The sequence below is a fragment of the Podarcis cretensis genome (genome assembly GCF_951804945.1).
Source record: "Podarcis cretensis genome assembly, chromosome: 12".
Classification (NCBI taxonomy): domain Eukaryota; kingdom Metazoa; phylum Chordata; class Lepidosauria; order Squamata; family Lacertidae; genus Podarcis; species Podarcis cretensis.
The window spans coordinates 3657501-3669879 of record NC_137181.1 but is presented as its reverse complement, the minus strand read 5'-3'; the positions used below and the strand labels follow the sequence as shown (position 1 = coordinate 3669879).

At 47.7% G+C, this 12379-nt stretch overlaps 1 long non-coding RNA gene across 1 annotated transcript; it reads right to left on the bottom strand.

Annotated features, from left to right (window-relative positions):
- Window positions 1–3494: 3494 nt before the first annotated feature.
- LOC307199307 lies at window positions 3495–5856 on the bottom strand. Its single transcript, XR_013831843.1, has 2 exons — window positions 4450–5856; window positions 3495–3624 (listed from the first exon to the last, which is right to left on the bottom strand). It is a non-coding gene; the product is annotated as an uncharacterized lncRNA (long non-coding RNA).
- Window positions 5857–12379: the final 6523 nt, after the last annotated feature.

Below are 12379 nucleotides of genomic sequence, written 5' to 3'. Positions count from 1 at the left end.
GAGTCTCCTCCAGCACCAGAATTCAAAAGCATCCATTCTTCAGCAATCAGCCTTCTTTATGGTCCAGCTCTCACTTCCATACATCACTACTGGGAAAACCAGAGCTTTAACTATACGGACCTTTGTTGGCAAGGTGATGTCTCTACTTCTCAAGATGCTGTCTAGGCCTGTCATTGCCCTTCTCCCAAGAAGCAGGCGTCTTTTAATTTCGTGGCTGCTGTCACCATCTGCAGTGATCATGGAACCCAAGAAAGTAAATTCTCTCACTGCCTCCATTTCTTCCCCTTCTATTTGCCAGGAGGTGATGGGACCAGTAGCCATGATCTTCGTTTTTTTGATGTTGAGCTTCAGACCATATTTTGCACTCTCCTCTTTCACCCTCAATAAAAGGTTATTTAATTCCTCCTCACTTTCTGCCATCAAGGTTGTGTCATCTGCATATCTGAGGTTGTTGATATTTCTTCCGGCAATCTTAATTCCGGCTAGGGATTCATCCAGCCCAGCCTTTCGCATGATGAATTCTGCATATAAGTTAAATAAGCAGGGAGACAAAATAAAGGAGAATAAAAGGGGAGAATTGCACGACCCCATTGCATTGCAAACGAGAGGCGATCTGCACGCCTTTGCATCTGCGATGCAGGGACAAAGGACACAAATAGGCTTGGAAATTGCTTTATGTATGAGTGCCTGGAGGCGGGATGGCGGCTAACAGATTGAGGTTGAATCCTGACAAGGCAGAAGTACTGTTTTGGGGGACAGGAGGCAGGCAGGTGTGGAGGATTCCCTGGCCCTGAATGGGGTCACTGTGCCCCTGAAGGACCAGGTGCGCAGCCTGGGAGTCATTTTGGACTCGCAGCTGTCCATGGAGGTGCAGGTCAGTTCTGTGTCCAGGGCAGCTGTCTACCAGCTCCATCTGGTATGCAGGATGAGACCCTCCCTGCCCGCTGTCTGTCTCACCAGAGTGGTGCATGCTCTGATTATCTCCCGCTTGGACTACTGCAATGCGCTCTACGTGGGGCTACCTTTGAAGGTGACCCGGAAACTGCAATTAATCCAGAATGCGGCAGCTAGACTGGTGACTGGGGGCGGCCGCCAAGACCACATAACACCAGTTCTGAGAGATCTGCATTGGCTCCCAGTACGTTTCCGAGCACAATTCAAAGTGTTGGTGCTGACCTTTCAAGCCCTAAACGGCCTCAGCTCAGTTACAGATAGGTAGCCGTGTTGGTCTGCCATAGTCAAAACAAAATAAAAAAAATTCCTTCCAGTAGCACCTTAAAGACCAACTAATGCACACTTGAGTGTATCTGAAGAAGTGTGCATGCACAGGAAAGCTCATACCAATAACTAACTTAGTTGGTCTTTAAGGTGCTACTGGAAGGAATTTTTTTATTTTGTTTTGGCCTCAGCTCAGTATACCTGAAAGAGCATCTCAACCCCCATCGTTCTCCCCAGACACTGAGGTCCAGCGCCAAGGGCCTTCTGGTGGTTCCCTCCCTGCGAGAAGTGAGGTTACAGGGAACCAGACAGAGGGCCTTCTCGGTAGTGGCACCTGCCCTGTGGAACGCCCTCCCAGCAGATGTGAAGGAAATAAGCAGCTATCTCTCTTTAAAAGACATCTGAAGGCAGCCCTGTGTAGAGAAGCTTTTAATATTTAATGCTGTAATGTTTTTAACACTCGATTGGAAGCCGCCCAGAGTGGCTGGGGAGACTCAGCCAGATAGGCAGGGTATAAATAATAAATTATTATTATTATTATTATTATTATTATAGTTGGGTGTTTTAATCTCGAAACAAGAGACAGGGCAAGGCAGGTTTTTTTATTATTTATTTCTAAGTGCTTTCTGCTGAGCTGGTAAGAACACCCCCTCGTTTTCCTCATTTATCAGCTTGCAGACTGGTCAGGAAAGGGGTAGTAAAATGAATAAGCAAACCCCCAGGTTGCTGGTCATAGCTGTCAACTTTCAGATTTGAAAATAAGGGATCAGCAGCCTGGAAAAGAAGGGATCATCAGCCTCACCTGTCCCCGGGGACAGTCTACAGGATATATAACAATCCGGGATAGCAGTGGGAAACGGCGCTGGAATAAGGGAATTTTCCGTGAAAAAAGGGAAGGTTGACAGCTATGTTGCTGGGGCATTGTGTAGAAAGAGACATGTGAATTTTGCTTCTGATATATGTACTTTATTTATTATTATTAATTAAATTTCTATAGCGCCCTTCATCTTCTTTGGCAATTCCTCATAGCCGAGTAAGATTGTCTTCCATAAACACGGTTTTAACAATGAGTCCGTAAGTGACTGGAGGCCAATTCTGGATCCACACGTCCTTCCACAGTGGGGACATTGGTTTCCAGACTGGAGCTGATCACGGTGTGGATTTGCCAAGCGCGCCTTCCTCTTAGCATATTTCTCCCTTGCATCCTGAGTTCAAGCGTCTTCAAAGCCCATGACACCTTTGGGAAAGGCTGTTCTCCAACTGGAGATCTTGCAGGCCAGTGTTTCTCAGTTTTCAGTTTTAAAGACTTGCCCTGAGACAGTCTTTAAACCTCTTTTGTTGACCACCAGCATTACGCTTTCCATTTTTAAGTTGGAAGACGATCATCAGGCATCCGCACAACATGACCAGTCCAACAAAGTTGATGTTGAAGAATCATTGCTTCCACACTGGTGATCTTTGCTTCTTCCAGTAGTTTTTGGAGCTGAGGTGTTATTATTCCCCCCCCCCTTTATTTACTCCAGACTTTGATTTCCCATATAATGAACTTCATGGCACAAAATATTGGTTTTCCAAAAGACCTTTATTTAAAAAAACAAAAAATAGAAAGGCATTTATTTAGAAAACTGAAGCTGGCTTAAGTCCTGTGTTTAGGCAACTGTCCCTGGAAAATAGGAGCATTGCTCTCCCTGTGGGGTCCTTTTACATTACATTCCCTCTGAATTCACACCCCTTATCTACAGCCACCAATAAGTGGTGGGGTGACAAAAGCAGTTGTGATTTTTTATTTTATTTTCTTGGCCTCTGCGTTGGCGAGATGAGCCAAAAAGCCCAGAGGGCGCAAATGTTGGCAACTCATTTCTGTGTCCCCGGATGGCCCTGCCTGCCCCCAAACTACCAGGGCTGCTCCCCCCCCCGAAACTGCCTCTTTCCCTTCATTCGCCATGTCCCTTTATGACATCATAGGAAGTTGGTAGATGTGTGACATCACAGGGAGTCCATAGCCAATGGTCACAGCTGGGGAAACATCTGCACAGCCCTTGCTGGCCTCAAAATGGTGGAGCACCTCAGCAGTTATTAAAAATGAGGTGACCCCCCCCCATTGTGAGGCCTGGGAGGGCTGTGCAGATGTTTCCCCAGCTGTGGCCATTGGCTACCAACTCCCTGTGATGTCACAAGGGGGTGCAACCCCCCTTCCTGTGACATCACTACCAGGGAGGGGTACCCTATGATCCTAGAGATTCCCCATATAATTAAAACATGGCACAAAACAGAGATTTCTTTTCATAAAACATTTATTTTGAAAAATAGAAAGCCGTTTATTTAGAAAACAAGAGCTGTCTGGCTTAAGTCCTGCGGTTCTCTTCATGACTTTCACGGCTGGTCTTGGGGAAAACCTTGCCGGCTCTGCTTTTTCCTGAAAGGCAAAGGCAAACATGAGTGGGGTGGCCACCATCCGACAGCGTCCACCCAGACTCCCCTGGCTTCCGCCTGGCAACTTCACCCCTGGCAGGCCTGCGCAATGGGCAGGATCCCGGAGATGAAGGAAAACCAGTTTTCGTTCACAGATAGCAGCCAGCTTCATCAGCCTTGCAGCCTCCGCTGGCATCTATTTGTGAAGTCCGCTGGCTCCAGTTGAGCACCTCCATGGCTGTGCCGGGCTTCTTCCCTCCTCGATTTGGCCATCCATTTAATGTCAAGAGGCCTAGGCCTTTTGCCATTAAATGGATGGACCAAAGACACGGGTGAATGCCAGCCATGTCCACAAATAGCAGCCAGCTTCATCAGCCTTGCGGCCTCGGTTGGCATCTATTTGTGAACACTGGCTTCACCTAGACGCCTCCACGAGCTGCCGAACGGGCAACTTTCCCTCCTCACTACCAGCTGGTCCACACCTGCAAATATCAGCCAGCTTCAGCTTAGGGCGTCCACTGACATCATTTAAATGCAATGCAAATCACAACTGGTTTCCACCTAGGGGCATTCACCCGCTGCCCTAGCGGCAGCTTCCCTCCTCAGTTTGGTAGCCTGTTAATAAATAAACTAGGCTTCCAAACCACAGTTTGCACCCATTTCGACAGGCGTAGCCTCGCGGCATCCACTAGCCTGAATGCAAACTCTTCCGGCATCCATCCACCACCAACAGCCTGGCCAGGTCCATCGCCAGACAAAAGCCAGCTTCAGAGCTGAATATCGGCCGCCTTCAGGTAGCGATCCCACTAGCAAGTCAACTGGAACTTGCCTTCTCCTTGCTCCACAGCATCCCAATGCCAGGCGATCGCCTCCTTCTGCTTGCTAGCTTGCCACCACCGTCTGGTCTTGGGGAAAACTTCGCCAGCATTGGATGTCCCTGAAAGGCAACGGCAAACACGTTGATGGGATGGCGACTATCCAGCGTCCACCCAGACCCTTCCACAGGCTTTGGTCTTGACAACTTCCTCCCTGACTGGCCTGCCCCGTCAAGGCAGGTTGCAGAAGTGGAGGGTCACCAGTTTGAAGCGGTAGATCCACAAGTGGACTACACTGGTTCCCCTGGTTTCCACCTCTAGGGCTGTGCCGGGTAGTTTCCCTCCTCGCTTTGGTCGTCGACGTAAGGTCAAGAGCTCTATGAATGTCAGCAAGCTGACATTCTCAAAAGGTAGGTCTGTTGACATTAGGTTGAGGGCCAAAGACAAAGGTGAATGTCACCAGATAGCGTTCACAAATGGATCGGCCAGCTTCACGGGCCTCTTGGCCTCCACTGACATCCCCAAATGTGAACCTGGCTTCACCAAGGCGCCACCACTAGAAGCCGATGGGCAACTTTCCCTCACCACAGAATTCGCCAAGGGACACTCACCCGCCGCCAAAGGGGCAGCTTCCCTCCTCGGTTTGTCCGCCTGTTAATAAACAAACTAGGCTTCCAAACCCGTTTGCATCCCCTCGGCCAGTCTTGTAGCCTTGCGGCATCAACCAGGCACTGAATGCAAACCTTCCGGCAATCCGTCCACCACCAACAGCCACGCCAGGTCCATTGCCAGACCTCCCCCTGCTTCAGAGCTGAATTTCATCCACCTTCAAGTGCGATCCCACCAGCAAGTAAACCTCAACTTGCCTTCTCCTTGTTCCACAGCATCCCAGCGCCGGGCGATCGCCTCTGTCCTCCGGCCAGCTTGCCACCATGGGGCAGGAGACCACCCGAGCTGAGTGCCTCCACTGAGGCAACTGCCTCGGCCTTTGACTTGGCCAACATTTATACCCTCTCGGCTGCCCAATGTTTTTGTGACATCACAATGGCAGCATCTGGGGAGGCATCCCCCTCACCCCTCGGACCTCACAATGAGGGGCGCAGCTCAGCTGCTATTGGCTCCTTAGCTTTTGACCAAGGAGATATATAACACCCCCTCCCCAATTTGTGCCAGTATCTGTGAAGGCCACACCGGAAACCCAGGGGGGCAGGAGGGGGCATTTTTCATCCCAGTGGTTGCATTTCCCTCCACACAACACTGGTCAAACACACAAACGAACAGAACAATGAATGAGTCTCATTTATGCACAGGAATCTTTTCAAGGAGTGACATGCAGGGAGAAAGTTATCATCTCAGGAAAAAAGCACCTTTTCATCTATCAATCATTTGTTGTATTTGACTAAAAGCCATTAAAGGTGAGGAGGCGGGCAATGCTCCCAGGTTGCTCTTGTTGTAACCCAAAGGGCTGGGACCTGCCTCCTTTGCATCTGGCCACCAGCACAACACCCACCTTCCAAAGAAGAGATTTGCAGAGTCCATTTCGGGAGAAGCAACTGTTAATGGAGAAATCTGAGGGCTCCCTTGGACAAAAAAACAAGGACACCAGCCAGGAATACCGGAGCAAAACAGCAGCCAGTAGGCTTGGTCTTTATTGAAGACGGTCACGATAGGACTCCCACCTGCCACCAGGTGGAACAAGATGGAAGCCCCGAACAAAAGAGCCCCCAAACTTTTATTAGCTGCTAAATCCCAGTTGCTGGAAACCACAAGGCTCTTGTGCTTGAATTATACCTGCAGGTTTCCCAGGGGCAACTGGTTGGCCACTGGTGAGTTCAGGATGCTGGACTACATGGACCACTGGCCTACTCTAGCAGGCTTTTCTGGTGTTCACAAAGAATGAGCAAGATAATAATAATAATAATAATAATAATAATAATAATAATTTATTTGTACCCCGCCAATCTGGCTGGGTTTCCCCAGCCACTCTGGGTGGCTTCCAACGAAATATTAAAATACAGTAATACATGAAACATTAAAAGCTTCCCTGAACAGGGCTGCCTTCATATGTCTTCTAAAAGTCTGGTAGTTGTTCTTCTCTTTGACATCTGGTGGGAGGGTGTTCCACAGGGCAGGCGCCACCACCGAGAAGGCCCTCTACCTGGTTCCCTGTAACCTCACTTCTCACGGTGAGGGAACTGCCAGAAGGCCCTCGGAGCTGGACCTCAGTGTCCGGGTAGAACGATGGGGGTGGAGACGCTCCTTCAGATATACTGGACTGAGGCCATTTAGGGCTTTTACCTTTGCCATTTACCTTGTCCAGCCCACATTTTAACCAGCGTCTCTGTAAGAATATCATGAGGAACTTATTGAAATCAAGGTAAACTATGTCCACAGTGTTCCCCTGATCCACTTCTGGGTTGCCGTGGAGCGCAACTCGAACGCGCTCATCCCGAAGCACATTCAACCAGAGGTATGACTGTAGTTGTTTATCTCTTTGGCATCTGGTGGGAGGGCGTTCCACAGGGCAGGTGCCACTACTGAGAAGGCCCTCTGCCTGGTTCCCTGTAGCTTTGCTTCTCGCAGGGAGGGAACCGCCAGAAGGCCCTCAGAGCTGGACCTCAGTGTCTGGGCTGAACGATGGGGTTGGAGATGCTCCTTCAGGTATACTGGACCAAGGCCGTTTAGGGCTTTAAAGGTCAACACCAACACTTTGAATTGTGCTCGGAAACATACTGTTTGCCATGAAGATGTGCCATGAAGCCATGCCATGCACTAACCAGAGCTAGCCAGCCTCACTGTCTGCTGGTTCCATGATGCCAGTCTTGCAATGTAAGAACAGCTGCCTTGGATCAGACTGAAGTCCTGGCTAGTTAGGCATTGTTTTCTACAGTGGTCAAGCAGGTGCGCGAGCGCTTCAGCCCTCTTCCACTCCAACAACTGCTATTCAGGAACAAATTTTTCAAAATACTCAACACTGAAAGAGAAAGAGGAAAGGTAAGGAAAAAAAGGTGTGCATTTTTGCATAATGAATAGAGGCTGCACATTCAGCTCTTCCACTTGAAAAAATGCTGAATTGCTTGGGGAATGAATTATTCTTTAGTTTGGAATGCCCACAGGCTGGCGAATAGTAGTGACTTAACTCTCAGGAATGTTGCTTGCAATAAATATTAGAGAACATTCTGCCAAGTTAAAATACAATTTAATGGTAAGTAGTAGTTATGTCAGGAAAGTACAAACCTGGGAGGAGACGCCTGTCTTTGTTAAATTAGGTCAGAACAACATATAATTTTATTTTGTACATGTGTTGTTTTTTAAAAACAAGTCTTTCCTATGTATACTGTTGTTAAAGTCTGTTTTATTACTGTGTTTAATGAGGGCTTTACACCACTTTATATAATCTGCTTAGCTTTTTTAAAATAAGAAATACATAAATCTTCTTAAATACAGAAAGTATAAACCAAGCTCAGAACTGTATTTCCTGTGATAGGCCATTGTCTCACAATTTAGACTTGAGTCCTTCTACATGATCCTATTGTTCCTGGGTTGAGTGGTCGGTTTGGATGTTGTTAATGGGGTCCCAACCAAACTTGCAATTTGGTATCTGTGAGATGGGAGCTTTGTAGTTACGCATCTCTGAACTGGTCAGACCGGTCTGTATGTTAAGTTAATGGCCTTAGCTGGTTTGAAGCACCCTTCATTGACATGGCATTAAGACAACTGGGAGGCGATGGCCCTTTCGGCAGGGCTAGGCATTCCCTACAAACCTAGATTGCATATTAAAAAGCAGAGACATCACCTTGCCGACAAAGGTCCATATAGTTCAAGCTCTGGTTTTCCCAGTAGTGATGTATGGAAGTGAGAGCTGGACCATAAAGAAGGCTGATCGCCGAAGAATTGATGCTTTTGAATTATGGTGCTGGAGGAGATTCTTGATAGTCCCATGGACTGCAAGAAGATCAAACCTCTCCATTCTGAAGGAAATCAGCCCTGAGTGCTCACTGGAAGGACAGATCGTGAAGCTGAGGCTCCAATACTTTGGCCACCTCAGGAGAAGAGAAGACTCCCTGGAAAAGACCCTGATGTTTGGAAAGATGGAGGGCACAAGGAGAAGGGGACGACAGAGGACAAGATGGATGGATGGTGTTCTTGAGGCTACGAACATGAGTTTGACCAAACTGCAGGAGGCAGTGGAAGACAGGAGGGCCTGGCGTGCTCTGGTCCATGGGGTCACAAAGAGTTAAAGGTAAAGGTAAAGGTACCCCTGCCCGTACGGGCCAGTCTTGACAGACTCTGGGGTTGTGCGCCCATCTCACTTAAGAGGCCAGGGGCCAGCGCTGTCCGGAGACACTTCCGGGTCACGTGGCCAGCGTGACATCGCTGCTCTGGCGAGCCAGAGCCGCACACGGAAACGCCGTTTACCTTCCCGCTGGTAAGCGGTCCCTATTTATCTACTTGCACCCGGAGGTGCTTTCGAACTGCTAGGTTGGCAGGCGCTGGGACCAAACGACGGGAGCGCACCCCGCCGCAGGGATTCGAACCGCCGACCTTTCGATCGGCAAGCCCTAGGCGCTGAGGCTTTTACCCACAGCGCCACCTGCGTCCCTCTCACAAAGAGTTAGACATGACTAAATGACTAAACAACAACAACACTCCCCTCACCTGTTGATAGAATAGGCCTGGGGCTAGTCTTTTGCTTTTTATCTGGGTCGAATCAGGAAGCTTCAAAAGACATGCAGATTCTTGCTCTGTATACTGATTCCAAAGCCATGGCTTCAGGGACCACCACTCCCATGAAAGGCTAATGGGAAAGCAATGCCTGTTTGGAGTGTCAACACTGTGAGCCCTTCTACATTACCTTCTAAATACAGTGCTACCTTGGTTCTCAAACTTAATCCGTTCCGGAAGTCTGTTCCAAAACCAAAGCATTCCAAAACCTAGGCACGCTTTCCCATAGAAAGTAATGCAAAGTGGATTAATCCGTTCCAGACTTTTAAAAACAACCCCTAAAACAGCAGTTTCACATAAATTTTACTATCTAACGAGACCATTGATCCATAAAATGAAAGCAATAAACAATGTATTTCAGCAACAACGATCAATCAATCAGTAGCTGAACTGGGTTCAGTCACAAAAACAAAAAACAAGCTGCAAAAACAAAAACACAAAATACATAGCAAAAACAGACAGACCTCAGCGTAACACTCAAAACAAAACTGTGGCACTCAAATTGGAAGCATAACACTCAAAATGGAGTACATTCAGCTTCCAAAAAAACTTCGCAAACCGGAACACTTACTTTCGGGTTTGCAGTGTTTGGGTTCCAAGTTGTTTGAGTACCAAGGCATTTGAGAGCCAAGGTATTGCTGTATGTGCAAATAAAACCATGTATCCGAAAGATGCCACAGTCTCCATTGGCCTTTATTCCAAGGAAACAACCTGGGGCATCGGCTGGAACCCCTGAAGTCTCTCTTGCTGCTCAGAGATTGGGATGCATGCAACAATATATTCTTTTAGGATTGTTGTTGTTTAGTCGTTTAGTCATGTCTGACTCTTTGTGACCCCATGACCAGAGCATGCCAGGCAATCCTGTCTTCCACTGCCTCCCGCAGGTTGGTCAAACTCATGCTGGTAGCTTTGAGAACACTGTCCAACCATCTCATCCTCTGTTGTCCCTTCTCCTTGTGCCCTCCATCTTTCCCAACATCAGGGTCTTTTCCAAGGAGTCTTCTCTGTCCTTCCAGTGAGCACTCAGGGCTGATCTCTTTAAGAATGGATCGGTTTGATCTTCTTGCAGTCCATGGGACTATCAAGAATCTCCTCCAGCACCATAATTCAAATGCATCAATTCTTCGGCGATCAGCCTTCTTTATGGTCCAGCTCTCACTTCCATACATCACTACTGGGAAAACCATGGCTTTAACTAAACGGACCTTTGTTGGCAAGGTGATGTCTCTGCTCTTTAAGATGCTGTCTAGGTTTGTCATCGCTTTTCTCCCAAGAAGGAGGTGTCTTTTAATTTCGTGACTCCTGTCACCATCTGCAGTGATCACGGAGCCCAAGAAAGTAAAATCTCTCACTGCCTCCATTTCTTCCCCTACTATTTGCCAGGAGGTGATGGGACTAGTGGCCATGATCTTCGTTCCTGGATTAAGCCCTTAGAAAGTACTTGCATGGGCAGTAGGTGGCGCTGTGATCACACAGGTGTAATCAAACCAGCAAAACAAAGGGTGAAAGCCAGTCCAAACTTTCAAAAGGGAGTTAAGAGGACTTTTGCCAGGTACTCGCAAGGGTGTACAGTGGTGCCCCGCAAGACGAATGCCTCGCAAGACGGAAAACCCGCTAGACGAAAGGGTTTTCTGTTTTGGAGGCGCTTCGCAAAACGAATTTCCCTATGGGTTTCCTTCGCAAGACGAAAATGTATTGCGAGTTCCTGCGGGTTTTTCCCCCGTTCCCCCCTTTTCCTAAGCCGCTAAGCCGCTTATCAGCTGATCCGCTGATAAGCCGCTTAACAGCTGATCGCTAAAAGCCGCTAATAGCGCTAATCCGCTAAACTGTCAATGGGCTTGCTTCGCAAGACGAAAAAACCGCTAGACGAAGAGCCTCACGGAACGGATTAATTTCGTCTTGAGAGGCACCGCTGTATTTCTCTGAGTGAGGAACACACATTCCAGGCAGTGCCGGATTTACGTATAAACTATACAAGCTATAGCTTAGGGCGCCACTCTCTTGGAGGCCCCCAAAAAATTTAAAGGAAAAAAACCCCGGGATATACATTTCCAAAATAGAAGATAAAAAAACAAATAAAATAAAACCTACATACAGCAAGTGTTTTGTGTTGTGTAGGCTCCTATGATGTAAGTCAGGGGCTCCGCCTGCTGAATCAGGGCCTGATTTAGGTTTGATTATTATTATTATTATTATTATTATTATTATTATTATTATTATTATTCCCCGCCCATGTGGCTGAGTCTCCCCCAGCCACTTTGTCAACAACAAATTGTCGCTGTTTTTTGTGCTGAATATATGCTATATGTTCATTTACGGACCTCATATATATATATCTCAAGCCATTTGCAGATGTTGCCTTGCAACCAATCCATGCAGAATGTAGGCACCCTATATATAGAAAGGAGCAACCCAGTGATATTTTAGGGAGCAGGCTGGCAGGCGGGGCCCATGACTTCCATCATAGGAGCCTGCACAACACAAAACACTTGCTCTATGTAGGTTTTATTTTGCTTTTTTATCTTATCTTTTGGAAATGTACATCCAGTTCCCCCCTTTAAATTTATTGGGGGGGCCCCCAAGAGAGTGGGGCCCTAAGCTATAGCAGGCATAAGCAAACTCCGGCCCTCCAGATGTTTGGGACTACAACTCCCATCATCCCTGGCCACTGGTCCTGTTAGCTAGGGATGATGGGAGTTGAAGTCCCAAACATCTGGAGGGCCGGAGTTTGCCTATGCCTGCTGTAATACAGTGGTACCTCGGGTTACATACACTTCAGGTTACAGACTCCACTAACCCAGAAATAGTACCTCGGGTTAAGAACTTTGCTTCAGGATGAGAACAGAAATTGCATGGCAGAGGCGGGAGGCCCCATTAGCTAAAGTGGTGCTTCAGGTTAAGAACAGTTTCAGGTTAAGAACGGACCTCCAGAACAGATTAAGTACTTAACCTGAGGTACCACTGTACCTTGTTTTGGTTATACGTAAATCCGACACTGGTCGTGCCTTATATTTTTTGTTTCCCCCCTCTCATTATGCTGCCAAGTATTTCATTTTCTCAACAGTCGCCCGCCGCCCTGAGAGCTTTCGGCTCAAAGGCGGTGGAGACGAATTTTAATAACCAAAGATAATAATAATAATAAAATGGGCGGGAACTGCTCCGGTGCTTCAGCTCCCTCAGGCGGTAGAGACGGATCTTAATAACCAAAG